The 15,873-nt window shown below is 40.2% G+C and overlaps 1 long non-coding RNA gene across 1 annotated transcript; it reads right to left on the bottom strand.

Moving 5' to 3' along the window:
* Positions 1-9,152: 9,152 nt before the first annotated feature.
* On the bottom strand, positions 9,153-9,922 carry LOC137483373 (uncharacterized). Its single transcript, XR_011004444.1, has 2 exons — positions 9,542-9,922; positions 9,153-9,246 (listed from the first exon to the last, which is right to left on the bottom strand). It is a non-coding gene; the product is annotated as an uncharacterized lncRNA (long non-coding RNA).
* Positions 9,923-15,873: the final 5,951 nt, after the last annotated feature.

Genomic DNA, 15,873 nt, shown 5'->3' with positions numbered 1-15,873 from the left:
GAAAAGCACACAAATGCTAATTACATAGAGAGCAGGCACAACTGCTGATCAGGATTTATTAGAGCCTCTTTTGTGGACAAATGAATATTGGTGTGCCTGGAACTGTGCACACATGGATCCTCTCAGGGTCATGGTATTTCTGGAATCACACTGATCTATGCTTTGCATTGCACTCACTTGCACTTCCAGAACTGAATGGACTTGGGTCCCATTTCCAGGGTTCTTTGCCTCTTTGTGGCTTCATGTTTTCTATCTAGAACTGTCACTTGTAGTGATGTGATGTATTATTATACTTCCAGAATGTTTGAAAAGCAGTGACTGACAGACTTAAAGCCAAAATTATAAGATGCACATGGAACAAAGAGCAAAATTAACCACAGGTGTGTGTTTATAAGGATTTCTATAATATTTTCTGAATGTTCCTAGTTAAACTGGTCAAGTCAATCCAACATGATTTGCCACTGTGAATGCTTATGAAACATTTGTAGTCATTCCACATTTCCTGAATTGATGGCAGTTCCTGGTAAAGCATGAATTAACCAAGCACATGTCAGCACTGATAGAAATTGGAGTTTGTCAGCTTTAAAATGTGCAAATCTTCCTTTCCTCAACTCCTTTAACAGATAGACTTCCACGACATTATTTGTTCTCCACTAACTGAAACATTGCCACATTTGTTTTCAAAATGTGTAAAGTGGAAATTGCTGTCAGGCTAAAAATTTATATTACAAACCTCTGCCTGCAGCAAATTTTCATAGTTAAATTAAGCAAGACTTGTAACTTTAACACTGATAGACTATTTATTACAGCCACACCAATGTGAGAATCTCTGGTAGAAGTTTTTTTTGAGATATTGCTGCAGCTGGAGGATTTGCTTCTGTCCAGCTTAGTTGTTAACAGCTGATGAGCTGTACAGCAAACGCCACTGGTTACTGAAATCTGTCCCTTGGCTGTGCCCACATCCGACCATCGATCTCACCAGCAGCAGTTCTCTGTTTGAAAAAGAGCTGAAACCAATCTCACAGTATTTTCAAACATTTACATTGCTTGGGAGAATTAAGAGATTGCAAACATAGACTCTTTCTTATTTAATTAATCTTTATCAAAGAACTTTTGAAGACCCTCATAGGCAAATTTGCAGACGTGCCAGGCAAGAGCAGCTGACTTAGACAGACCTTTGCTTCCTAGAAGCCTATGATAATTTTATCTAAATTTTAACCAAAGTGTTCATGTGTCTCTAGCGCAAGTTTTCCTGTGTTTTTAGTGTTAGTGAGAGTTAGTACTCCATAACTTCACCAGGAAAACAGCTGCATTCTGTAGTACTGGGACATGTGGAAAAGCCTCATGCTTTGAATCACTATCCCTAGTTTTCACTGACATTTGCAAGAGCAAGGACATTTCAATACTGGTGTACTTACATTTAAGATTTGGGGTACTATACTTTGCACTTCATTCAGATTATTGCAGTTAAATATTGAAAATCTCTAATGTCTATTCGTAAGAGCCCTTAGTGGTGTTTTGTTTGGGTTTTGTGTTTTTTGGTTTGTTTTTCTTTTTCTTTTTGGTTTTGGTTTTGGGGTTTTTTTTGTTTTGTTTTTGTTTTGTTTTTTTTTTTTTTTTTTGAGTTGACATAGGGCAGAGCTGTCCATGTCTGCTTTTAGTGTAGCTCAAAGTTCAAAACTGTTGATTTCCTTGTTCAGTTTGTTTGTGCAGAGAAAGCAACACAAAACACATCAGCTGTAAAATACCAGCTGTAAATGGATGGTGCTTTTTAATGAATGAGTAGTTCAGATTCTCTGCTCCTCTTTCTGTCCCCCAAACCTGCTTTTATGGACCAATTTAAATTTGAGTGTTCTACAACAGTACAGGTCATCTTTGATTAGTCAGACTTGCAGGAAAGAAGTCAAATAGTGTGAGGAGCATATTGTGCACAAATGAGCAGCATAAAGATGTCCAGTGAACGTGACTTTTATGTGTACAGCTCCCATAATTTGTTTCTTAACTAAGCACTGAAAAACAAGTCTTAATTTTAAGTTGAACATGTAAAGTTGACCTCAAGTGTATCTTTATATCCACACCAGTTGTACAGTTGCTCCCTGCAACTTTTCTCTCCCAGTGCCTCAGCCACCCATATTAGCATTCTTTTGTTGCAGTCATTGATAGTGCTGTTAGCTGTACACAATGATTTACAAGAGGTTGACCAACACTTACAAAAAATAAATCCTTGCTGCAGGGGATTTGCAGATTAAAGGCTTGAGCAGTGCCCATATTCTGAGTTTATAAGAACCAGAACATAGAATACGCACGATATACTACAAAAACTCTTAGAGATTCACATGTTCTGCTGGATTGCCATAGCTGGAATCAGTTCCTCAGTTTCTTCACTACATCCCTTTCCAGTTGCCTTCCCTCTGCAGGGCACATTTGTGTTGTGCCCTCCTTTTGCACGTAGCTTTCACAGCTTTATTATCCTGTGCACAGAGCCTTCTGCAGAACTTGGCCAGCTCCGTCTTCTTACTGGGGATCCTGGCTGAGAAGAATAATGATAATGAGATGAGAATATAGATATCACTTTGCTTTGAGTGACTGCATGGTGACCACTTCTGCCAAGAGCTGATATTGAGCACGGCTCTTGGTCTTTGCCGAGCAGGCTCAGTGATGGCTGACAGAGTGAGATCGCTGCCAACCGCAAATTTTGTGAACTAAAACAATGATTATGTTACAATGGGCTGCAATTCTAATTGCATCTAAATGTGTGTTTTCTGAGCCCTCCTTCTGCTCTGTCCTCGCCTCTAATTCTTAAAGCAGAGCTCCATGTGCTGTTGATCCCTCTGAACTGTGCTGAGGGAGCAGCTGCCTATTGATGCGTTTAACTTCTTTGAGTGAGTGATGCTTTATAATGAGGCAACAATCCTGGCTACCTTTAATCTCCTTTTGATATTCAGTATGTGAATTAGAGCATAGGGCATCATGGTCTATAGGAAATGGAATATTGTAACCAACTTCATCACATTTGGGAGGGAAGAGCCAAGTGGTGGGATTAGAATGGCTGCATCCCAAAGGCAGGCTCAAACTGCTGTGATATTGTGCTCTCTGTCACTGATATGTGGTGTCTGGACAGTGATTTTCATAATAGGCTAATCTTGGTTGAGAGGAAAGCAGAATAATACATTCAAAAATGGAATAGAAAGTTATTCACACAGAGCAATTAGCTTTTTGTTCTCTAACCTATAATACAGAACGACAGAATTTTAGCTTTACCAAACCCTAAATGCAGTGGCCTGGGAGAGAAAAGGGGCCAGCTGACAAAAGAAACACATGAGGAAATATTAAAAGTGAACCAGTTTTCAGTGCATATTCTGAAACTAATATCCTTTTTTTTTTCCAGTTGCTTTCAAAAAATAGGGATCAAATGCTAATTGATTTGTTTCCCCCTCCATAAGGCTGCACTCTTTCCTTGAGGGAGTACCCTTCATATATGAAGCTGAGAACTGGCATAAGTCTCTCGCCTTGTGTTCCATACTTCCCTTCTAGCATGGTATGGGCTATGTTCTCTCTTGCTGGGTGTATGAGTAAAAGTGGTGTTGAATGTTGCATCTTCCTGTGCTTCTAATGTAACATGAGCACAAGAGCCACTAAAAGCACCAGTCTCTGTTCATTTATTTTTTTTTTCTTGGAGCTTGCTAATTAAATCATTAAAATTTTATCATCACTTAACCATGGATAAAGCCTTTTGAAACCTTTAATTAGTATGCTGCAAGAGATATGTGTGAAACCAAAAGCATTTATATAGTGTGAATGACAGAGAAAGATAGAGTGAGAAAAGGAATATATGAGAATGCAATTCCCTGCAACAAAGCTGCCCATGTTCCAAACAGGCTGTAGATAAAATAATACTGTTGTCAGTAGGTGCAGTTCCAAGTGAGACAGTGGCACTCACAGGAAAATGCCAATAGCTAACTCATGGATTTAAGTACAACTATATTATAAATATGCTTTGCATTACAATGTGTCATGGTTCTCCTTTAGTACAATGGGTTTGCTGTCCAAGCTCATTTTAGAGTGCCTTAGCTAAAGAAAGAAAATGTGATTTTGGTCATAACATTTTACTGTCCTGTACAATAATTTTACCATCCATATCATATCTGTTCTGCAATTCCTTCACCTGTTTTATAAGGACAAAAAGCCTGGCAGTACAGTTAGGCAGAAGGGGAAAATTTCAGTCTTTCAAAAACATTTTCAAGAGACTGAAAAGCCAGAACAGCCATTACTAAGAGCAGTGATGGGGTAGTGTCTGACACAGGGATCAAACCCTGTGTTTGAAACTAGAATTAAATCTAAATCTCACAGATCTCCAGTGAATATCACCAGTTGTGTGTGGGAACTGCTGTCTTGCACAGGAGAAATGTGGGAAATAGTCCCTAAGCAAGCATGTATTATATTGCAGGAAGCTTAGGGAGACACTGGATGGCAATTTTCAGTTCTGTTCTGAGTGTTGCAAGTCCAACTTCTTTAAGATATTTTTAAGTAAGGAGGAAAGATCAAGAAAGGCTTGTTAGTCTATACCTGCTTTTCCATCTCCTCTCAAAGGGCAGTATTTTTTTTATTTTCTTTTTTAACTGCACCTCTGTTCTTTCCATAAATAAATTTCTCTCTGGCTGTTTTGCTGACAGACTGGCCTCCTCCAGGCATTTCTCATGTGTCAGAAAAGTTGCAAGAGTTGTGCAGGAAATAACATTAAATTAGAATGAAGAAGAAAAACATTTTTGGTTTTGCTCTCTTTTTCCATATCTAACCTAAGCACTGCCTTTACTGAAGTCTCCTTAGGTCTGCAAATATCAAAACATCTTGCAAAACATCACTGCTCTTATTGTGTGAGGTTACAGGAGTGCTGTAATAGGGATGTGAGGCTGGCAGCTCAAACAATGCATAACGATGCAGTTCTCGATTTAGAAATGGCAATGACAGCTATTAACCTATTCTGTTTGTTACGGCATAATAGTGCCCAGTAATCCCTTGGTTTTGGTTAAGCAACATGAGAGTTTATGCTGCCCTGGAAGATAGAATCAGTAGATTCATTTAAAGAAAATTGCAAAATATGTTTTTCCCTACATCTTTGTTTTCAAAATTCTGTACTCAGAATTATGGTTCTGCAGTTTGGACCAAAATTTAAATTCACCAGTGAAAAAGAGGAATCTTGCTTAGTTTTATTTGATCTGTAGTTTTCGGTCTTCAGTTCAGACACTGCTTTTCCTTTCAGTAGAACTTGATTAGTCCTGAATTCTCTGCATCTTGGTTAAGCAGTGAAGCTGCAACTCTGACCTAGAAAGACTATCTTGTTTGAGGCAAAAAAAAGGCCTACATTTGTGATTTTTTTTTCCATACTGATGTTAAAGAAGAGTTTCCAAACAGATTAATTGTACTTTCCACTGATCTTGAAGGTAAATCATACATGTGCAAATGTCAATCGGGTAACCCTGAATTTCCTCTTTCATTCAGTCTTCCTTTTCTGAAGCTCAGTGGAATGAATGTGAGATAGCTTGCCTTGGATTTTAAAAAGCTTTTCCTGTGACAGGAATATGCTTTATCTCATTGTAAGGCAGCTTTCCTTCTCTAACCCAGTACAGGCAGGTTTGGGACCGCAGACCTTTTCTTTAGGCACAGGGAGCTGTGGCATCAGCTCTGCTCCTGCCCTGGCATGGCACAGCCAGGCTGGCTCCATTCTCCTGGAAGAGCCGATGGGGTGGGAGCCTGGGAACCACAGAAACCTCACCACCCCCAGCATGTCCCAGTGCCTCTGGATCACAGCTGGTTCATTATGCAGCCAGACAAGAACAAAGGATGCTCAGCACACAATTGTCTGCAGTTTAGACATGTCCTATATTTCCCCTCTCCATGTATAGAATTAGCTAACGATCCCAGTCAATGTATGGAACTGAACTGTAACTGTACCAGTCAGAATTGCAGAGTGCACTCTGTTCCCATCAGCCTGGAGAAGGAAGGTAGGACCCTATCTCCAGAAATTCCAGAAAAACTCTGCAGTATCCAAAATCTTCTGTATAATGGTTGTATTTTGTTTCTGCCACAAGCTTATTCACATCTGCTCTTCACAAACAGAACTTGTTAGTGTGAGGTAAGTTTAACTACCCTGCAACAGGCTGCTTGAAAATCCAAACTCACAAATACCTGGATTGTATTTTCATGAGGTCTTTCTGAATTCCTCCTCCCAGAAGATCCTTTGTTCCAAATAAAGGAGATTGGAATGATTAAAAAAAAAAAAAAGTCAAACAAGAAAATCCATTTGCAGTCCCCTGAGGTTTACACCATTTGTAAATTCTGTCATTGGTGTATTCACATCGGAGTCAGAGGCTCACAATAGAGCAGCTAAATATCAACTCAACACAGCTGCAGACTCCAGCACACGATCATTTATAAATTGCAGATAAAGTTCTACCCAGAGTTACATTTTTGCAATGGTATTGACGTAAATAGAGTTGTCTGGAAGTACTAAGGGCACAACATGCCCCCTCAAATCTCTTATGATGTTAAGGCAGTTGCCCTTTGATGACATCACTTTCCCTAAATATACCATGAAAGTACCATAGAATCATGAATGGTTTGGTTTGGAAGGGACCTAAAGCTCATCTCATTCCAAGTGCAGGCACACCTTCCCATAGACCAGGTTGCTCCAAGCTCCATCCCACCTGGCCTTGGACACTTCTAGGGCTGGGGCAGCCACAGCTTCTCTGGGCACCCTGTGCCAGGACCTCCCCACCCTCACAGGGAAGTATTTTGTCTGTATATCTAATCTAAATCTGCTTTCAGTTTGAATCCACTCCCCCTTGTCCTCTCACTCCATGCTCTTGTAAATAGTCTGTCTCCATCTTTCTTTAGGCTCCCTTAGGTACTGGAAAGCTGCAATTAGGACACCCTCAAGCCATAAGTAAAGCAGAACACTATTATACATTATATTTTGGCACATAGATAAAAATACTATGTTCATATATGTTTTGTGTTGTAGTTTACTGGAATCACATCAAGAGAACTGGTTGTCCTTTCCCTTGTTTTCCTTCACAAGAGTAAACACTCAGGATGCATCAGGCTTTTATTTCTGAAAGAGGAGCTTCCTGCTGGCATCCCCTCTGTTTGAGAGCTATTCTCTTTCCTTTAATGATCATCCAGTAACAGCTTAACATGCACAGCTGTGCTCAGGTTTCATACCAGGGCTCTCCTGACAGCAGCACTGAGAGTCACCTCCAGATTTCAATGCCTGGTTTATAGTGAGCCTCACCCCTGGAGACCTTGTCCCCAAAGAGCAGCTAGAACAGGGCTGGCCAGGCTAGCTGCAGTGTCTTGGGAGCACTCTGCATCCCAGGCTGTTCTCAGGACATGCTGCCAAATATTTCTCCTGTTCTCCAGGCACCATCTGCTATTGATGGGGAAGGAGCTGTCCTTCCTGAGCAGTCACCAGCATCCTGCAGCCGAGGGCCCCTCTCGCCTGCTCTGTCTGTACCACAGAGATGGTGTGGGAAGGATGAGTTAAATAGAGGACTAGGAACTTTAAATGCTGGCAAATCATTGCTTTCCTGGAAGAATTTCTAATATGACTACACAATTTCTTGTATTCAGAAATCTCAGTAGGCTTTCCCCTGAACTGACAATAAAGTTAGTACAAGTCAGTGGGGATGGGGCTTTTGCTCTTTGCAAACAGTGGCTGCTGACAGAGCAGTGTAGGTGCCATGGGATGTGCACCCAGGCAACCTTATAATGAGAATGAGAAATGGTTTGCAATTCTCCTTCTCTTTTTCTCTTGGAAAGAAGCTATCCAACTATCAAAGTAAGATGCTCAAGTGTCCCCCATCCAGAAGAATAGTCTTGAAAGGATCAGCAGGCTCAACAAGCACACATCTCACCCTCAAGTGCTGAGATCCTGCTTTTGAAAATGTTTTTTGAGCTTAGAGATCACGTTGGGGTGAATGATATTTACATGAGTGATGTCAAAGTTTACAGCAGCATTCTGTAATTGCAAATTCTGTTCCACTGAGCTAAAACTGGATTATTCAGATAACAAGTTTCTTTCACTTAAAAATCTTTAGAGCATGATATGCATGGAGGAAAATCTGCTATTTGTTGTTGAATAGGAAGAACCTGGGCCATTCCCCTACCTTGGCAGATATGTCAAATTTGAATTATTCACCTGGTTTAGTTTTTAGTTTAGATTTTACCTCTAACTCAGAGCCATCACTGTGCAATTACTATTTATTTTTTGCATGCTGAAAACCTGATAGGTGAATGTTTGTGCTCTGCTTTGCATCAGCCAACTTTCTGACTCTGATAAGGAAATCAGATTCCAGCCTCTCCAGCAGTTTTATCTATCTGCAGGTTTTGCAATCCTGCCTCTCATCCCAGTGTGGCAGGAGGACTTGCTAACAACTAACTCCCTACCTAGCTGAACAAAACAAAACAAAATTATACCTTGTGCAGGGCCCATACATATCTTTAGATCTTCTGTTTATTTAATTTTTTCATTTCTGGTTTAGAATGAGGATTTTGCTGGTGAATTATTTATATGACAAGAGGAAATGAGAGGGGGAGTGGTGTGAAAAATTTCCATAAAATCCTTATGTAGTTTGCAGTAGCGTTCAGTGAAAGCGTTGGGGGTTTTTTGTTTTCTTTGCAAGTTTCATTTATATTTCGTCACTGGAGAAAGCTGCCACTGATTTAATTTAAATATTTATACAGAATTACAGTCTTAAACTACATGCACACATTAAGAGAGCTGTACATTAAAGAAGTTTATTTCCACATAATGTGGGAAAGGCTGTGTCTACAAACATTGAGTTTTCTTGATCACTGACACCTGCAAAGGAGATAACTTTCCACTGAAACTAAATCCTCTGGCCAGTGTTGGTTGTAAGGAGATAGAATAAAATCATCCGTATACAAATTGCACCACACAGCATTTAAGGAAAAGAATGGCACAAGAGGGAGGTCTTGTAGGAAATACTAGAATTCCACGAGCAGCAGCCATTCCCAGTCTTGATGCAGCCAGCCACGGAGCAGCCTCGGTTGTGACAAGCACTGTGTATGAACCACACCTTTTCTAAACTTCACTTCTTCAGAAGTGTCTTGGCCATGAGTGCCTGTATTCCTCTTGGCTGTTTTCTGTCTTTATTTTCCTTTTGTTGCATCACCAGCAATCCTGATGTGACAAACTGTGAGATAACATCCTCTCTGTTCAGCAGCCTGTCAGAGAAATGAGATCTGAAATGAAAAGAACCGTCCAACTCTAGGTGGGCAGGGTCAGCTGGCTCTGTGTGGAATTGTCCAAGCATGAATATAGAGAATTGAGGAAAAGAGAGGTAAAACCCCAATTACTTAATTCTGCCAATTAATCTCACTCAGCTCCTTCTTGACTCATCCCCCTACTCCTGTTGGCTTACACAACATGCAGAGTGTTCTACCAGCTTCAGCATTATGGCAAAGAAATCAGGACTTTATAGGAAAAGAGAAAGAAATATTTTCTGTTGCACATCCTTACATCTCTTGCCATGGTAGCAAATGAAAAATTCGGCAGTGAAACTGAAAAAGTACACTTTGATTGAAAAATGTCTTCAACCCTGATCTTAGAATGACAGACAAGCCTGTAAGACCAACTCTTCCATTGAGAAAGCCTTTTGCTTTGATGAACAAGTTCAGTTCTGTACAGACAATTCCCAGAAGGCTTCTGGAATGGGAATTAAAGCCCATGGAATAGAGATGCTTCCATCACAATGGAAGGATTAGTTTCATGTTTGCTTGAACATTTGGTGGGAGGTTGCCTAAGGAATAGCATGCTTGGACTAAAGGATATAAATACATCCTAAAATCCCTATTTTGATGGTTTTCTGCATGCATTCCTTTAGTTGCCCTTTCCACTGGAGTTTGGAATCTCCACATGGCTGACACATCATACCAGCTGCTAACAGAGCTGTAAGCAAATTATAAACAAATCAGGTGACAGTTGCAGAAGTTTAGCTGTGTATTGCAGGGTTTCCAAGTACCCCACTACATAGGATACCTTTTTTTTCTTTATTTCAGGCTCAAGCTATCTGAAACCTCTTATCCAATTGTAATGATAGAATCTCTTTCCAGAGCTGTAATATATTTGTTAGGATTTGTTGTGCTGAAGTATGGCTGAAGTTCCCTTGCACCTTGGGTCATGGGGTCTGTCAGGAGCCCACCACAGGCACAAGCATTTCCTCATTCCTGTGCTTGTGCCACTGATACAGTCAAGACGCCGGTTCAGTAATTACTCCTCCTAAGGCACCACAGTTATGTATCACAGAGATATTCTGTATGGCTACAGCTCCATAAAACTGATATAATTGTTCTTTACTACTGCTAACATTAGATAAAGAGAAAACAATCTTGTGGTGTGGGTGAACTTATCAGAATCAAAAGGCTCATATGGTTCATCCTGCCTAAAGCAAGCAAGGTGGTGAAGTAAAGCTTGGAAAGGGAAGGCACAGAATTCAGGCATATTTGGAAAGAAATGGGGAGTTATTATAAGTGATTTCAAAATAAATAATGTAAAAACTCTCTTGGCATACAGTTTTGTATCTGACAATATTTAGGTTTAGATTTTACATTATTAGTTAATAATAATGGAAAGGAAGCTTTGAGTACATATGAAAATAATTTGAATGTCAAGGAGTATTTTCCATCCCTTGTTCATCTGCTGGCACACTGTGTTTATAATGACTCATTAATCCCATGCAAATGTAAGCATTTTCTAGATCTTCTTTTCAAGCAGTAGAAAACAGAGACTGACAGTAAGCAGTGTAAACGTAAATCCCAAGCCTCCTTCCTGGTGTTCAGTTTCTGAGTATATAACCAAATCAGTAACTCATTTCCTTAATCTACACTCTCTGCCCCATATTTGTAATGCTTTCTTTTGTAAATTATTACAAAGTAGCTATGCTTCCCAATAGTAAATGTTATATGAATTAATTGCATCTGTATTTCTTTTTTATTCCTTAACAGTATTTTTAGGTGGGTAGTATTTTTAAGAACTTTGCTTGACAACTTCATTAATGTGTGCTACTGTGGTATTTATTTTAGAATGGAATTATATTCTCTTTGTATGTATCACCATTGCAAATGTTATTCCACAACTCCTCTGTGTAATTTTTTTTCCCTGGTACTTCTTAAGGCAAACACTTCACTTGACTATGGACTGCATTTTAAAGAGATGATATCAGCTAAATTAAGCTTGCCCTCTGTAAGTACTTCAACAGATAAATAATACTTTCATTTAACAGGCTGAATCCACTGCTGCCACTCACCACAGCTTCGCTGGAAATGCTGATCATTTAGCAGTGAGGCTTGGAGGCATCCAGACAGTGTCCAAGTTCTTGTGCAGCTTGCAGCCCATGAGGTTTGGACTGTGAGGTTAAAGCTCCGTGCAGTTCTTTACCCTCATGGTCACATTCAAATGCTTGTTGATCTCAACATTTTGAAGTGCCCTAAAGTAATTATTTCATCCAACCTGCAGAATTGCTGGGGAAATGTGGAGGGTAGGGCCTGCAGGAAAATAATGATGAAGCTCCACCTCCACCTCAACAAGCGAAGCGATGCTTTCTTTAGATTTTATTGCTGAAGTTGAGGGATCGGTGCATTCCTGACTCCGGGGCCATTAGGTGGCACACTTGGGCTGCGGGTTTGGCAGGGCATGAATTCGTGTGTGGAACCCAAAGTTCCACTGATTAATCACACATCTTTTAATTTATAGGAGATGAAGCAGGAAGAATGCAATAAAATGACATTTAGGCATGAGACACTGTAAATATTCTGTCAGCTGGAAACCACTGAGCTTTCTGTATCTTTGGGTTTAGGGCAGTAGCAAAGGGATGTTTTCAGGAGCCTTGTATGGATTTCATTGCTGATTTAGTAGAATTTAGCAAGTTGATGTTGCTTAATCCCAGACAGCAAGTAAGCTCCACATAGACACTCACCCACATCCCTGGTGGGATTGGAAGAGTAAAAATGAGAATTTATGGGTTGAGATAAAGACAGTTTAAAAGGTAAAGCAAAAGCCTCACACACAAGCAAAGCAACCCCAGGCATTCCTTCACCTCCTTGTGCATCTGCATCCTCCTCACTGCTGGGCTGGTGTGGGCAGCAGAAAAGACCTTAAGTCAGTGTAATTGCAGCACAAATCCCAAAACCAGCCCCATATCAGCTTCAGTGAAGAAAATTAACTCTCCCCCAGCCCAAAGCAGTACACAGGTACTCAATGCACAACCTGCAGTGAAACCAATGTGAGTTATGTAAACATATACTGGTGAAAGTCTCCAAATGCTTAGAAAAGGGCTGTTGTTTATGCTCTTTAAAAAACAAATGGATCAATAAGAAATTAGTATTTTCAATTTTCTTCACTTAGAAAAGATATTTTTGATATGGCTGTGTTGTAGGAGCTATATATTATGTAAAACTAGAAAGACTGTAAAAAACTACTTGGGATTACGTAGGATTGTTGTACAGAGCTGAGTGTTTCTGAAGGTTGTGGAATTTGAGTCAACCAGTTTCTGGGGTGAAGAAACTGAACAGTTGATACAGAATAGTGTTTTACTTGTGCCTATGAACATTTTGGCCAATCCCATCCCAATAGCTAATGATTTCCAGAGTTCCAAATCAAATTAAATTTCTATTTCCTGTTCTCCCAAGCTTCCTTCAGTTGACTTGACAGGTTTTTGTTTTGTTTGTTTTTTTTTTCAATGGGATGTAGCTGTCATGTGAAGTGCTAATCATAGGTAAATTAACTGTTGTTAATTTAAGACACCTGGGGTTTCATAAACAAGGATTTTTTATTCTCTAAGCACTGCAGCAGTAGTAGGAAAGTAGAGCACTGGGATGACTTTGCTTGAGCTGGACTTTGTTTCCAGTTCTCATTAATAACAGAATGAGCTGCGGAAATGACATCTGAAGGATCCATTGTGTTGCTGGCTGTTGGCCTGGGGATGACTCCTAATGAAATCAAAGGAAGTGTATGCGTTCCTGGAATGTCTACTGGAGCCAGTGTCCCTGGAATTAGAAAGAAGCCCAAAAGCTTTAAGTTTGTTTAAAAAGTACGGGGAAGAAGCCTTCCATAATGAGTGAAGTCAGCATGGGCACACATAATTTTATTTTTTTTTTTACATTTTGAGCTGATGTCCAATTCACTTTAGCTTTCCTCTGGCTTAATGTTAAGCCAGATGGCCATGCAGCATCTAGAACAGTGGGGTTGCACACAGATGTGCCTGGAAATGTACTGCATTTTTAAAAAATAAAATAAATAAATAAGTAGTATTAGGCTTAGCACATGAGCATGACCAGGACTCTGAGTTTCCATTTTGTCTGGAGAGAGAAGTTGGAGTTACTGTGATTCCTCCATTTGGACAGAGCTCTTTGTTTAAGCTTTTGCATCACCTGAATGATTGCACACATATTCTCACCTGTCTGCATTCTGATGTGAGAATTAGGTGCTCTGCTTATGTGGATTTTGGGATATTTATTTACATTTAAAATTTCATGTGTTTGGATGGATATTTGTGCATGACCAGAAATGCACAAGTTGCTTAATGAAGGCATAATACAAGATTAGTTAGTATAGAAGTTCTATTGTCTTTTCAGATTCTTTTGGCAATAAAAATCAGTTTCCAGGGAATATCTTGATGCTGAGTGTAAACAAGCAATAAGTATACAAATAACTCGGCATTGCTTTGCATTGGGAAGGGAAGATGTTTAATTTATGATCAGGTTACAGCTACTAATTTAAAGCTCTTAAAACATTTAGAATTAATCCTTTGAAATATTAAAATACTTGAAGAAATAAGTCTAGAAAGTGACTGTTTTACTAATCCGCCATTCTGTGTCTCTCCAAGGCTTCTGCCCTCTTTAGAAATAAGGTGTTATTGGAGCTGGGGGTACTGGCTCAACTAGGGCAAGGATCAATAAGGACAAGAACAATGTCCAAATGATAAAAGTTTTCATCTAGCTGCTCCTCTCTCCAATTTCCTTACTGCAAGTAGCCTCTTTAAGAGAGGTAACGGTCCAGCAGTGAGCTCCACTATAAACATGAAAAAGATGAATGATTCTTGTAATTTCTACCATAAATCTGCTGTGCCCAGAAACAGGGTGGAATTCAAGCTCTGTTTTAATGATGACCAAAGAGAGAATCTACAGGACTGCCACATGTTTGGGGTTTGCTGTGTTGACAGAGGGCCTATGGCCTGAATAAGAGGAAAACAACAAACATCACTCTCAGAATATACTGAAAAGTATAGGAGTTATAAAGAAACACTGAGGGAGGGAAAAGTATAGGAGTTATAAAGAAACACTGAGGGAGCAGTTTTTCTGACTGCTCCAGAGCCAGAAAAAACCCCCTTGCTGAGCATATAGGTTTACTGGAAAGGTGAGTGGTACAAGATACATTAGCTGAGTTGATGAAGCTGGGACTTAGATATCTGAGTTTAAAATCAGGATTAAGGAGTTTTAGCAGAGCTCCTGAGGCCTAAACAGGTTTTCTAAAAACACAACACAAGTTATTTAATGAAAGACATTTGAAGCTTTCTAGTCTAAAAGTGAGGAATGTTACCCTTTCTCTATTTGTGTGAGAAAAGAAAGAACATTAACTAATTAGTATGCAAATAGGGATTGATCCTGACCCAGTTCTTCGCTGTCACTTGTCATCCTCTCAGACAGTTGAGCCATTATTCCAGTTCACAGAGCTAATATTTACACAACCTGGGATGACAGCAGGAGGAAAGTTCACAAAGGAGATCTTGCCCTCCCCCACCCCTTACATTTGAATTAAATGCCTCTTTACACTTCCCCACCTCTGCTTCCTGAACTTCTCCTGTGGGACTTTCTCCCTGCCTGTGGTCAGCAGGACACCTGATTTCATAGCATTACAGACTCACTGAACGGTTTGGGTCGGAAGGGACCTTAAATCTCATCTTATTCCACCCCTGCCATGGGCAGGGACACCTTCCACTGTCCCAGGTTGTTCCAAGCCCTCTCCAAGCTGGCCTTTGATATGTACTCAGCATCTGCTAAAAACATGCTGAGTGCACCAGCTACAGCAAAGCAGCTTTCTAGGGAATAGTAATTGTCACAAAGTGGTGGTGTCTGGTGTGTTACAGGGCAGCACAGCTGAGGACACTGGATTTGGTTTCATCCCCTGAGAAGATAATATTTCAGAGACCCAGATATGAGGGAGAAGATGATTTATGCTGTATGAGCTTCATTACTTAATAATGTCCTAATTGTTTTGATCACCCGCTGAGAGAGTCCCTAACAGTATGAAGGTACCTCAGTGCCAAAAGAAAGGTGACAGATTTTTTTTTCTTTTTTTTGAGTCCTGCCAAAGGATATTTTAGTTTATTATTTAGGACATTGAGATGAAGGATGTTACACAGACAGAACCAACTCTGTTTTGTATGTGAGCATTCTGCAATCTGTGGGCTGGGAGCAGGGATGCATTTTGCCTGTTCTTCCTGGGAGGTGGCTCCCCTCGGTGCTGGCTGGGTGTGCTGAGGCTCTGGGCACAGGGCTGAGCTGCAGCAGGAGCACTGCAGCAGCTCTGCAATGCACAGAGAGCCTGAGCCCAGCTCGCCTGCAGAACTGCCTGCCCTGAACATATGCAATTCTAAATATGAAATATTTGTGTCTCGCTTTTTTTTTTCCCAGCATGTTAAGGAGGAGGCTTTGTTGATTGATTTCAGTGCTATATTCCTGTGGCATATGCCATGACATTGTTCCACAGATGCTATCACCAGCAGCATGCTACAAAAATACTCATTTTCAAAGCTCTGTGACTGCTCACAAGAAGCCTGAACCCCTCATAACTAT

Source organism: Anomalospiza imberbis, chromosome 16, assembly GCF_031753505.1.
Source record: "Anomalospiza imberbis isolate Cuckoo-Finch-1a 21T00152 chromosome 16, ASM3175350v1, whole genome shotgun sequence".
Taxonomy (NCBI): domain Eukaryota; kingdom Metazoa; phylum Chordata; class Aves; order Passeriformes; family Viduidae; genus Anomalospiza; species Anomalospiza imberbis.
This window is presented reverse-complemented; position numbering and strand designations above follow the sequence as displayed.